At 43.4% G+C, this 12,500-nt stretch overlaps 1 protein-coding gene across 2 annotated transcripts in view; it reads right to left on the reverse strand.

The window, feature by feature from the left end:
* CDC42 (cell division cycle 42) overlaps nt 1-12,500 on the reverse strand; it is an 80,336-nt gene that overhangs the window by 66,736 nt on the left and 1,100 nt on the right. The window lies entirely within an intron of this gene.

The raw sequence follows: 12,500 nt of genomic DNA on the forward strand, positions 1-12,500 counted from the left end.
CGACCGCTACAGGACCGGTTCTAATAGGAGCGACACAAGTCGCTCCGACTTAGAAAAAGGGTCCTGTACTACTTTGGGGCGACCTCGGAGCGACTTGAATAGACTTCCATTATATGAAGTCCCTGCAAGTTGCTCCGAAGTCGTGGTGCACGGTAATGCACAAGTCGCCCCCCAAGTAGTAAGGAGTCGTGTCGCCTCAGTGTGAACCGACTCTAATTCCCCCATCCACACATTTGAGGTGGATGAGGGAGATTCTTCCTCACTGCGCTACTATAAACTGACAGCGGGGAGAATACGTTGATCAGTGCTGTCAACTATAGTTGGCAGCACTGATTAAGCATAAAATATCTAACAGATGGGTTGTACAGAAGTCGATAGGCAGATTGACTTTTGTACAATCACCTTGCCCATACACGTATAAAATTTGTCCACTGTCTGCTTAACCAGACAAATTTGTGATCTATGTGTGGATTGCTTTAGGATGAGTTAAAGGCCAAGTTGACCTTTGGAACACGTCCCATCTGTATCCTCTCCACCCCCCCCCCCTCACCCGCTGTCACAATTTGACAACAGCATGGCTGTGCAGGACTCCGCCCACACAGGGGCATCATTCATTCACAGCTGCCTGTTAATTAATGCCTACAACAGGGTTTGACAAAATTTGCTTTGAATCTAGGAGCCAGCTAAAAAAAAGTTAATAACCAGTTTATTTTAGCGTAGCGTGGGTTGTCAGCGCCCAGGGCAAGGCGAGTAATTTGCGCCCCCCAACCCTAACTAACTTACAGCAAATCGGTCAGCCAACAACCCAGATGTAACACCATTATGCCTGGGTTATAGTCTGGGCAGATCAAATGACAATAAAAATCTGTTCGAGGGGAAAATTCTTTATGCAGACTGCCCTCTGCAATTTTCACAAGTCTCCCCCCCTCCCCCGGAGTGGCGGTATGTAAAGAAGCTGAAGAAGAATTTTGTCTTGGAAGAATAAACAGACTCATTGGTCAGCGTTGTCACATGACCAAGCTAGCCAATGGTCAGGAACCATTGCAAAGATTATGTTTCTACACAGCTTCCAGGGCTGTGTACAGAAGTTTCAAGTGTACGGAGAAGCACACTGGCGACCGTCAGTGGTGCAGCCGAGGAAGTTGTTACACAAGACACAGGAAATGGCATTCCAGGCCCCAGGATGCAATTTCTAGTCACCATGGAAACCTGCCACCTGGGATTTGTCGAGCCCTGGCATACAAGTACCATCAGCTTGTAGTTCTCAACGAGCTGTGAGAGAGCTGATGAGTGCTCTTGTAGTCTATTAAAGCGTCCTCCTCGCAGGAAACTGCCTGCCCATACTAGCTATACTGCTGATTAGAATTGCAATGCTCTGCAGGCTCTATAGAGAAAAAAAATGCCTTTACCTTAAAAAAAAAAAATTGTGCATTTATGTATTTTTTAAAAAAAAAAAAACAATGAGCTTTTTAACTACACACAATTGTTATCAGGGCGTGGGGTGGCGGGTTGTTTAATCCCTCTTCTAAGTGCTTGTCCCAGGGACACGGAGTCAGAGGGATAGGAAGTGATGGACAGGGGCAGATACAGTTCCTTTTTAACAGTTTGAAAGATTAAAAGCGCTAAAGTTTTTATTGCAGACCGTTCTTCCTGTCCTGATGTCTCAATTCTCACATTTCTTGCCGTGATGTCAGAGGTAAAAAGTGAGAGGAAACCTTAACCGGAAGGATTTACTCCCTTAATGACCAGGCCATTTTTTGTGAATCCGTGCTGCGTTATTTTAACAGACAGACAATTGTGCGGTCGTGCAACGCTGTACCTAAATAAAATTGATGTCCTTTTTTCCCCACATATAGAGCCTTCTTTTGTGGTGTTTGATCACCTGTGCGATTTTTATTTATTGCGCTATAAACAAAAAAAAAAAAAAAAAAAAAGGACAAGTCTGAAAAAAAATAATAATAATAATAATAATAATAATAATATTATATATATTTTTTTTCTGCTATATAACATTACCCAACAAAAAAAAAAATTAAAAATCAAATTATTTCATCCTTTTAGGCCATTTTGTATTGCGCTACATATTTTTGTTAAAAAAAAAAAAGCGCATTTTGATTGGTTTGCGCAAAAGTTATGACGTCTACAAACCAGGGGAAAGATGTCATTTTTATTTTGTTTACTAGCAATGGCCGCGATCCGCGATTTTTAGCGGGACGGCGACATAGTGGCGGACAGATCGAACCCCTAACTGACATTTTTGACACTTTTGGGGGAACCAGTGACATTACTACAGTAATCAGTGCTAAAAATAGGCACTGTTACTGTAATGCAAATATAAAGGGTTCGCGCTTAGGATAAATGGGTGTTAATGCTCCAAAATCAATAAAAATAATTATAAAAATAAATAATTAAATCAATATAAGCTGCTGCAGGTAAAAAAGGTGATACCTCTCAAACAATAAAACAACTATGTACCTGCGCTGCTTATGTCTAAACACCTCGAAATATATGTGATTATATAAAGTGCTAGTGCAAAATTATACTGAGTGCAGCCTTAAAAAAACTTATATATATATTACACAAGTACACACAATAAATATCAGTTATAAATTCCATATATGAAAATACCACATAAAAAAACTTGTGCAAATAAAAAACTTATAAATACAAATATGTATTCTATACTATATAGTCCATGATAATGTTAAAGTGAAAAAAAGTCTCTGTGTTTTATTTAAGTGCTTCGTGTTCCAATAATATTAAAAAGTGCTCGTGCTCAATCCAGGTGAAGTGGTGCTCCCCTCTCAGCTCCCCACTCACCAGAAGTTGGATGAAAAAACGCCTTATCAGTAGATAAAATGGAGTAGACCCCTCACTGGATCGCCAACAGGAGCAAGGTAACGCACCACAAGCCTCTCACTCTATCTCCAGGTTATGTTCTCACGATTCATAAAAAGAAAGGGCCATCATGGTGCAGTATATAAGACTTGTTTATTCACACGCAAAACAAATAACACTTACACTGTACAGGAAAAAATATCGCCTTGTGCAAACCCGCGGGACGCCAAACAAATGGCCGTGCGTTCCACCCGCGTAACCGGAAGCCGGAAGTGATGTATTACGTATTCGGACGGCTTGACGCGTTTCGCTCCGCCAATCAGAGCGTTATCAAAAGCCTTTTTTTTGATAACGGCTGAAAGGCTTTTGATAACGCTCTGATTGGCGGAGCGAAACGCGTCAAGCCGTCCGAATACGTAATACATCACTTCCGGCTGCAACCACTTCCGGCTTCCGGTTACGCGGGTGGAACGCACGGCCATTTGTTTGGCGTCCCGCGGGTTTGCACAAGGCGATATTTTTTCCTGTACAGTGTAAGTGTTATTTGTTTTGCGTGTGAATAAACAAGTCTTATATACTGCACGATGATGGCCCTTTCTTTTTATGAATCGTGAGAACATAACCTGGAGATAGAGTGAAAGGCTTGTGGTGCGTTACCTTGCTCCTGTTGGCGATCCAGTGAGGGGTCTACTCCATTTTATCTACTGATAAGGCGTTTTTTCATCCAACTTCTGGTGAGTGGGGAGCTGAGAGGGGAGCACCACTTCACCTGGATTGAGCACGAGCACTTTTTAATATTATTGGAACACGAAGCACTTAAATAAAACACAGAGACTTTTTTTCACTTTAACATTATCATGGACTATATAGTATAGAATACATATTTGTATTTATAAGTTTTTTATTTGCACAAGTTTTTTTATGTGGTATTTTCATATATGGAATTTATAACTGATATTTATTGTGTGTACTTGTGTAATATATATATAAGTTTTTTTAAGGCTGCACTCAGTATAATTTTGCACTAGCACTTTATATAATCACATATATTTCGAGGTGTTTAGACATAAGCAGCGCAGGTACATAGTTGTTTTACTGTTACTGTAATGACATTGGCAGGGAAGGGGTTAACCCAGGGGTGATCAAAGGGTTAAGTGAGAGTCTAGGGGGTGTTTTCTAACTGTATGGGGGAGGGACTTGTGAAATGAACACAGAGACCTGTGATCCTAAATAGGAGGAACACAGGCGCTCTGTGTTCATTCCAGAGAGAAGAACGGTCAGCTTCGTTTACAACAGCAGACCATCGTTCTCTCAGCCGGGAGCGATTGCGGGTGCCAGGTGGCAATCGCTGCCGCTGGTCTTGTAAATCGGCTTCGCAGCTGCCTAGTGGGGGTGGGCACTCGCCGTGCATGTAAGCCGGTTCGCGCAGCCGAGCCAGCCTCCCCCAATATATCTGCAGCAGGCGGCCGGCAAGTAGTTAATGAGGTCACAGACTAATAAAAATCTGACAGTCTTGAACCCTTCTCAATCAATTTAAAACTAAAATGTAAAAAATGAGAATGTAGTCAGGCTTTACTAAAAACACAACTAAGTAGTGCTTGTATGATGCAGAGTTTGGTCTGATGATCCTTTTACATTGGACCTGTGCAGAGATTGTCTTAATAGGACGTTCAAGCCTTTCTCTGCTTAGGCTGTTCTGTCAATCACAGTGCAGAGCATCCAAAGACAACAGCAGTTGACCAAGATAACCTGGAATCGCAGCCTCATGATGTAGCCATAAACAGCCGGATTGGGTACATTTCTCTACGGTCTGTAGACACTTTTGTCCCCCCAAGTCCTCAATACCTCCTGTATCATCTTTACCTTATAGCGAAAATTAGATACTTCTAAGAAAAAACATTTAGGCCCCTTTCACACTTGTGCGACTTGTCCCACGATTTTGGACCGCAAAAATGACATAAGTCGTTTTCCATTATTTTCAATGAGCCCCATTCATATCTGTGTGTTTTGAAGTCGCACCGACTTCAAAGAAGTTCCTGCACTACTTTGGGCTGATTTTAATGCATTTTGAGGTATATAGCCATAGGCATTGCTTTCAAAATCGCAGCAAAATCGTGTCGCAAAAATCGCGTCGCAAAAGTGTGAAAGGGGCCTTACATGTTTCAGTTTAAACACACGAAAAGGAGGAGAGGGAAAAGCAGCAAAGGGCAATACTCCAGTATTTGACTTTCCACAAGGCCTTTTCTTTTCTTGTAAAAACTCTTTGGGTTAATAAACAAATGAGTTACTTCCTCCTAGGCAAATGTTTTTTTTTCAGCATTTAAAAAGGAAATATTTTTACAGAAGACTAAACAGTTTTTTTTTTAGTTCAACCCAGTGGGTATCTCTGAGCCACAGCTCCCTGTATCCATTCAGACAAGGAGTTGCGTCCCTTTCTCGGCCAATAGGGAGGGAAGCCCCGGGCAGCCGAGACATTCCTGGATCTAGATGGACCCTCAGGTAAGTATTAGAGGGGCTGAGGTGGGCTGCTGCACACAGAAGGCTTTTTAGCCTAATGCACTGAATGCATAAAATAAAAAAAAAAAACCTTCTGCCTTTATAGCCACTTTAGTGTCCATTCACACTACCACGTCAGCCTGACCAGTCGCGGTCCATGCAGTGCTACAGGACCCGTTCTAATAGGAGCGACACAAGTCGCTCCGACTTAGAAAATAGTTCCTGTACTACTTCGGGGCGACCTCGGAGTGACTTGCATAGACATTCATTATATGAAATCAGTGCAAGTTGCGCCGAAGTCGCGGTGCACGCGACTTCACAGGTCGCCCCCGAAGTCGGAGCGACCTAGTGTGAACCGACACAAAACGTAAAAAACAAATAAAAAATGCCTGTATGTCAACAGTACAAGGGTAAGTTTACAAACATTAGTCAATGTTGCAAACAAAACAGCATTCAATTCATGCCCCTTCAGACCTCAAACCATTCTCAATTTGTGCGTTATGACTGTAAAACCCCTGCGTTTATGATACCTGCTGCAGCTGGCACTTCCACTTGGAGGAAGATATCCACAGGAGGACCTACACTGACAATAGTAAAAAGGGGGAAGAACCGGAACATCAATGACAACAGACAAGCCTCTCAACCATCATAAAGGTGGATGAGATGATGGCTCAAAGGAGCAAGCCAGGCTTTGTAACCGGCAGTCTGGTGAACTGCCTATGGCAGTGACGCTACATCTGCAGGGAGCTCCGGGATGATCTGTTGGTGGACCAGTCAGAACCTGAATGCATTCTTCATCATGACCTCCTGCATACCACTAAAAAAGAGGTTGTTCGTCCACACAGGTCCTAGGTTGTGTATTTCTGTATTAGGCCATCGCAATCCACTGGAATGACTCCTAAAATATGGTTAGCTAGGGGAAGAAAATGACCATAAAGAAAGATCACAACTGTCCCCTAATATAGCGCTACTAACGCAATGGTCAGCTGAGTGCGCATGCACCCAAAAAGCCAATGACCAGATCGGTTGGGGTCATCTATTACACACAGCTGTTGGAAATACACAATTAGTTAAGATGTAGTGTCGGTTCACACTTCTGTGTGTGCGGCGATCGCATGTAATATCGGAGCGCACTGCTCCTTCATTACATGCGATCGGATGTGCAGTGCGAATTCAGCCATACACTTTGTATGGCTAAATTCGCACTGCACCCGCACAAAAGTCGCACAGGAGGCATTTGTTCAGCCGCATCAGGATCGGATCGCACAGTGGTTCACACTTGTGCGATCCGATCCTGTGCGAACTGTCAGATCGCACTGCGATATGCGATCAAACTGGGGGTGTCGTTAACATTTCATTGACACCCCCAGCGTATCGCATATGGCAGTGTGAACTGCCAGATGTGCGGATGCGGGAAGGCTGCAAATTCGCAGCCTTCCCGCATCGCACAAGTGTGACCCGACACGTAAACCCACAATATAACAGGGACAGGATGATCCCCAATGATAGATTTATTTTCTTATGTGTGTATCGGTTTTATTTTTTAACAGTTAATTTTGGCCAGGTCATCCTGCATTTTTTGTTACGGCACCACAATTTAAAAAAAATTTAAGAAAAATTGTGACAAAAAAAAAAAAATTACAACTTTAAAACACTCGCCATGTCTCTTACTAAAAGGGGACATTTGAGGGATATTTGTACTGTTCTAGCAATTTTTGGACTCAAGAAATGGGATAGGCCGTCATTACATCAGGATTGATCGATTTTCAGATATATATATATATATCATACTTTGTGGACTATATAACTTTCCTACAGACTAAATATAAACCAATTTGGGTTATTTTCACCTAAGAAATGAGGCAGAATACATTTTAGCCGGAATTTATGAAGAAAGATGATTAATTTGCATAATTTTATAACAAACGAAAAACGCTTTTTTTTCCCCATTCAAAACTGTGTCTTATTTTGCAAGAAATAAAAAACCCAGTGGCGATTAAAGCGGAGTTCCGGCCTCAAAAACAACTTTGGGCCATCAGCTTGCTTTAAATCCCCTAAAAAACAAATGGATACTCCCTTTTTTTTTTTCTTTACTTACATTGTTTTTAAACAAAGTATACTTACCTTCCTTCTACTTCCTCCCTCGGCGGCCGCGGCCCGCGCCATCTCTTCCTGCTTGAATTGACTCCTGGGAGCGGAAAGTCATTGCTCCCAGAAATCAATGCACCGGCCCCGCTCGTCACTTCTGGTGCAGGCGCGTCATTCCCTGCTAAACAGCTTCTGGGCATGCCCAGAAGCTGTACAGGGATGACGCATCTGCACCGGAACTGACGAGCGGGGCCGGTGCAGGGCATTCTGGGACGAAGAGGACACAGAAGAGGACGCGCTGGCTTCAGCTGCCCACACCTGAGATGTCAGCGATGGACAAGAAAGTTTCAAGGTAAGTATTTCTTCTTACAGGTAAGTGCGACCTGGGACAGTTCAGAGGCTATCTTTTATGAAATGTACTAGCCCGGAGGTATTTTTTGTTGAAAAAACATTTCCAAGGCCAGAACTCCACTTTAAAGCGGAGTTCCTGCCACAAAATTTTTTTTTCAATAAAAATACCCCCCCCCCGGACAGTCAGGGCTAGTACATTTCATGATAGAAAGCCTCTGAACTGTCCTGGGTCACACTTACCTGTAAGAAGAAATACTTTCCTTGAAAATGTCTTCTCCAGCGCTGCCATCTCGGATGTGGGCAGCTGAAGCCAGCACGCCCTCTTCTGCATACTCTTCTCCTAGAATGCACCTGCACCACTCATCCCTTCCGGTGCGGCGCCGCATTCCTCCACAGCTTCTGGGCATGCCTAGAAGCTGTTTAGCAGGGAATGGGGCGCCGCCCCGGAAGTGACGAGCGGGGTCGGTGCCGGAGCATTGATTGCTGGGAGCGATGACGTTCAGCTCCCAGGAATCATTGCAAACCGGAAGTGACGGTGCGGGCCGCAGGAGGAAGTGGAAGAAAGGTGAGTATATTTTTCTACAATAACAAGTAAAAAAAAAAAAAACATAACTATCCATTTTTTTTTCAGGTGACAACTAGGAAGCGGATGGCCACAAAATTGATTATGTCAATTTTGTGGCCGGAACTCCGCTTTAAGTACCTCCAAAAGAAATCTATTTGTGTGAACAAAAAGATAAAAATTTCATATGGGTATATTGTTGCATGACCGCGCAATTGTCATGTAAATTGTGACAGCACTGGAAGCTGAAAATTGACCTGGGCAGAAAGGGGGTGAAAATTCCTGGTATTGAAGTGGTTAAAGACCAAGTCCCCCTTTAAGAATAAAACAGATATGTTTTTGCAGATTTAAAAAACAAAAAAAAAAAAAAAAACCCACACAGGAGCTTGCGAAGTATTGTACCCTTGGTCAGTGGATCGCAGGTGCAATGTCAGGCTCCTGCTGACATTTCCTACCGCTCTGTGCCTTTACCTCTAGAGGGGCTTTTAGTTACTGAGCTGCAGGAAGTCTCAAACTACGAGGGCACTGAGCAGCACGCTTACAGCTGAGAACTACAAGTCCGTCAGCCACAATGGAGGATGGGACTTGTAGTTTATTTATTCACAGACCTGTGAATGGGTGGCATGACTGCAAGCAGAACACCACACAGCAACACCAGTGTTAAATGGGACAGTGGCTTTGGGGAAAAGGAACCCCTGCCTGCAGTCATATGTGTAACATGTTAGGTGGAGATACCCTAAATCAATGGCTGCTCTTCTCAAGTAACCACTTATTGGATGGGTTGTATGTGATCAGGACCCTCTGTCCATTCTTGCACACACACAATTTGCATATAGGGATGGTGTTTCCGATAGTATACAAACTAGCTGCAGCCAATTATCTATTTTCTATGCGGCCAAACCACAAAGCGCTGTCCCATCCAGGTGGCCTTTCCCTACTTCTAAAACATGGCAGCCTATCTTTCCTCCATTCGCCCGTCTGAAAGGAGCCTAAACTCTTCTAATCACAGTGCCAGGAATTATGCAGAAGACTTTATATTCAGTTTTGAATGCTGAAAGAACACAGCTTTTCAGATTTCTTGACATACAAGACAAATGACACTCTTCTGCAACAGTACAAACGTTACATTTCGCCCTACCCACAAGCCTTAAAGGATGTTGGAAGTCACTTGAAAACATGAAGAAGAAGTGAGGAGTGGCTGAAAGGAAGTTATACAAAAAAAAAAATTCAGCAACCAAACTCCAGCAGAACACAGCTCACACACATACAATCTTATCATGTGAGATCCTGGGCCGCTAGGATCCATGGGAAACTCCCCTAAGATCCAATTCACAAGCTTGCTGCAGTTTATGTCTAAGGAAACACAGATATGTCAAGTAGATGGTTGGAACAAGGCAATCTTCTCTGAGGTTATACAAAAGCTACGTGCTGCATAATTGCTGCAATCAGATGCTTCCTGGCGGGGAACACAAGAAGATTCTATAAGGCAACGTCTGCTCCCTGAATTGTATAAATCACAATATGTATTTTCAGCACAATGTCTTGATTTAGTGCATCTGTGGATGCTGGGTGACAGCTTACCACAGGACCCGGCCCCTCCTCCTTCCTCCCCAGCCTCCTCCCTGCTGCATTTCCGCCCTGCTCCCCATCCCCCTAAAGCCAACATCCTCTGATAGTCTATTTGATCATCACAGCCCTCAATGTATTCAATTCTGTCAATACTAACAGTACAGGCTCTGTACAAGTGAGAGGACAAGCACAATGGCATCCAATCAGTTGTCTGTTCTAACATTGCAGTCACAACTTCTCACCCCATATCATTATTCTGTACATAGACTGCACCTATCACCATAGAGAAGGAATCCTCCAGCTGAGGACACACCCCTGTGCCTTCTGTCATCACATGCTGGGATTTGTGGTCCCACATCAGTAAGAGTACCACAGATTTCCAGAGCCTATCCTAGGCACGGTGCCCGGGATTACCAATAGAAGCAGGTCTGTGGGCCCATATGATCTACATGTGGAAAACACAGGCCAGCCACATCACATCTGTGCACATACAGCAATCATCTTATGTCCCAAATATACCCCCCCCCCCCAAATATCACCATCCCGGGACCCCCACCAAATATCACCATCCCGACAACACCCCCCCCCCCACCAAATATCACCAACCCCCGACGACACCACCCCCCACCAAATATCACCATCCCGGGACCGCCACCAAATATCACCATCCCGGGACCGCCACCAAATATCACCATCCCGGGATCGCCACCAAATATCACCATCCTACACAGAAAGACTGCAACCTCCCTACACCCCAAACAACATCTAGCGCATACTTGTCTCCAATGCCCCCCACTACATCTGCACACATTAAACGCCGAGAAAAAAAAAATCTAATGTGGAAACACACCCCAGTCCCCCTTATAACCATTTCTACAGACTGTAACCCTAAACACAAGGCCCCCTATAATCACTGCAACCCAAATACAAACACCGGACACAAACTAAACACCCCCCCCCCCCCCCGATCACCTTCCTGACCAGACACTGCACCTCACAGACATTACACCTTCTATACACAAACCCTGAGCCCCCCCGCAACTACTGCACCCCAAATACACCCTGCAACAACCACCTTCCCAGATGGGCCCTGCCCCTCCCCCAACAACCTGTATACACGCTCTATGATCTCTATCCCGTGTGTGTGTGTGTGTGTGTGTGTGTGTGTGTATGTATGTATGTATGTATGTATGTATGTATGTATGTATGTATGTATGTATATATATATATATATATATATATATATATATTTTACACACACACTCTGGATAGTTATACACACACTCTGTATGATCTCTATCCCCCCTGTATATACACTCTATGATCTCTATCCCCCCGCTGTATATATACACTCTATGATCTCTATCCCCCCCTGTATATATATATATATATACACTCTATGATCTCTATCCCCCCCTGTATATATACACTCTATGATCTCTATCCCCCCCTGTATATATACACTCTATGATCTCTATCCCCCTGTATATATACACTATGATCTCTACCCCCCTGTATATATACACTCTATGATCTCTATCCCCCCCTGTATATATATACACTCTATGATCTCTATCCCCCCCTGTATATATATACACTCTATGATCTCTACCACCCCCCTGTACATACACACTCTCTATGATCTCTACCCCTCCTGTGTGTGTGTGTATATATATATATATATATATATATATATATATACACACATACACACACACTCTATGATCTCTTTACCCCCTGGATATATACTCTATGATCTCTACCCCCCCTGTATATATACTCTATGATCTCTATCCCCCTGTGTATATATACACTCTCTATGATCTCTACCCCCCTGTATATACACTCTATGATCTCTATCCCCCCTGTATATATACACTCTCTATGATCTCTACCCCCCTGTATATACACTATGATCTCTATCCCCCCCCCTGTATATATACACTCTATGATCTCTACCACCCCCCTGTACATACACACTCTCTATGATCTCTACCCCTCCTGTGTATATATACTCTATGATCTCTAGCCCCCCCTGGATATATACTCTATGATCTCTATCCCCCTGTGTGTGTGTGTGTGTGTATATATATATATATATATACACACACACACACACACACACATACATACATATACTCTATGATTTCTATCCCCCCCATACATATACACTCTCTGTGATCTCTATCCCCCCTGTATATATACACTCTCTATGATCTCTACCCCCCTGTATACACTCTCTATGATCTCTACCCCCCTTTATATACTCTCTATGATCTCTACCCCCCTGTATATACACTCTATGATCTCTATCCCCCCCCATATATACACTCTATGATCTCTATCCCCCCCTGTATATATACACTCTCTATGATCTCTATCCCCCCTGTATATACACTATGATCTCTATCCCCCCTGTATATACACTATGATCTCTATCCCCCCTGTATATACACTATGATCTCTATCCCCCCTGTATATACACTATGATCTCTATCCCCCCTGTATATATACACTCTATGATCTCTACCCCCCTGTATATATACACTCTATGATCTCTACCCCCCTGTATATATACACTCTATGATCTCTACCC

The sequence above is a fragment of the Pelophylax lessonae genome (assembly GCF_965119305.1).
Source record: "Pelophylax lessonae genome assembly, chromosome: 12".
NCBI lineage: Eukaryota > Metazoa > Chordata > Amphibia > Anura > Ranidae > Pelophylax > Pelophylax lessonae.